General features: G+C 37.8%; 1 non-coding gene across 1 annotated transcript; it reads right to left on the minus strand.

Moving 5' to 3' along the window:
• Nucleotides 1–835: 835 nt before the first annotated feature.
• On the minus strand, nucleotides 836–941 carry LOC121210239 (small nucleolar RNA R71). Its single transcript, XR_005905361.1, has one exon. It is a non-coding gene; the product is annotated as a small nucleolar RNA R71 (small nucleolar RNA).
• Between the last annotated feature and the right edge of the window lie 819 nt (nucleotides 942–1,760).

A 1,760-nucleotide genomic window follows, 5' to 3' on the forward strand; every position in this document is an offset into this window, starting at 1 on the left:
TGAACTATACTACTGTTCGATAAGTACACTTGTCTTAATCGTGAAAATAAGTTAGTCTCAAGAATGATTCATTTATAAATCTTTAAAACCTGCCACGAATATCACGTATCAAGTTTTGGTGCCGTTGTTGGGGAACGTGGATAATAGGAACACTCAATTTTTATTACTTTAGTCATTATATTTTTATTGCAATTCAAATTTTTATTTTTTTATTTTCTTTTCTAATTCTTCATTTATTTTTCTCTAACAGGTTTTCCTTGTTTATGAGAAGAAACTCGTCAGGACCACTAGTTTTTTACGGTGAGATCGACTGTACAGTTTACAAAAACCGAAGAGAAATAATGCGAAGCCTAAGATACATAGAGGACGAGCAAGAGGACGATACATCAACCACAACAGAGGAGATGGCTAAAAACCAAGAAAATCCGCTACCTCCTACGATTGCTGCTAATTAGAATCCTGCTCTGTGTACTATGTATGATTATGCTAAACCTAATTTAACAGGAACTGAGTCAAGTATAGTTAGACCTGGTATTGCTATAAATAATTTTGAACTAAAACCTAATACAATTCAAATGATACAACAGTTTGTTCAGTTTGATGGTTTGCAGGATGAGGATGCAACCAATCACCTGACAAATTTTCTGGAGTTTTGCGATACTTTTAAGATCAATGGCATTTCTGATGATTTCATTTGCCTTCGGTTGTTTCCCTTTTCATTGAGGAACAAAGCTAAACAGTGGTTGAACTCGTTGCCACGAGGGTCAATCACTACTTGGGAACAAATGAACCGAAAAGTTTTTATTAAAAAATTTTCCGCCAGCTAAAACAGCCAAATTACATAATGATATCTCCTCTTTTGTGCAGATGGATTTAGAAACACTCTACGATACATGGGAGAGATACAATGACCTTTTGCGAAGATTCCCTCACCATGGGTTAGCACTCTGGCTACAGGTTCAAATGTTTCATAATGGCCTGAATCCTTCGACTCGGCAGATGATTGACGTAGCCGCTGGTGGAACTATTAATAATAAGACACTCATGGATGCTTATGAGTTTATAGAAGAGATGTCATTGAATAATTATCAGTGGCAAGTCATGAGGAAAAAACCAACAAAACAAGCCGGCGTTTTAAATGTCAATTCAGTCACCATGCTCTCAAATCAAGTAGAACATTTGAATAAAAAAATTGACGGTTTTCTTGTTTCTTCACAGGTTCACCCAGTAATGCAGTGTGAAGCAAGTGGAGGTGGATCAAGCAATTCATAATACCCACCCTATGGCCATAGCATGGAGAACGAGCAGTTAAATTATATGGGTAATAATCGTCGATCTCAAAATAATCCTTATAGTAATACTTGCAATGCAGGTTGGAGGAACCACCCAAATTTCTCATGGGTAGGCCAAGGGAATCAAAGACCACCACCTCTAGGCTTCCAACAACCACCCTACCAACAAGAGAAAAAGCCGAACCTTGAGGAGTTGCTAACAAAATTCATCTCAATGTCAGAAACTCAATTTTAGAATTCTGAGACAACACTCAAGAATCAAGCGTCGATCCAAGGGCTCGAAACTCAGATAGGTCAGCTCACTAAATTGATCTTTGAACGACCACAAGGTAGCCTGCCGAATAACACTGAACCCAACCTAAGTGGGAAAGTGTTAGTTGAATCTGAAAAGAAGCCACCACAAGAAGCTGATAGAAAGGAGGTCGAACCCGAAAATAATGACAATCTAATGCCAAAAGAATATAAACC

This window comes from Gossypium hirsutum, chromosome A11, assembly GCF_007990345.1.
Source record: "Gossypium hirsutum isolate 1008001.06 chromosome A11, Gossypium_hirsutum_v2.1, whole genome shotgun sequence".
Taxonomy (NCBI): domain Eukaryota; kingdom Viridiplantae; phylum Streptophyta; class Magnoliopsida; order Malvales; family Malvaceae; genus Gossypium; species Gossypium hirsutum.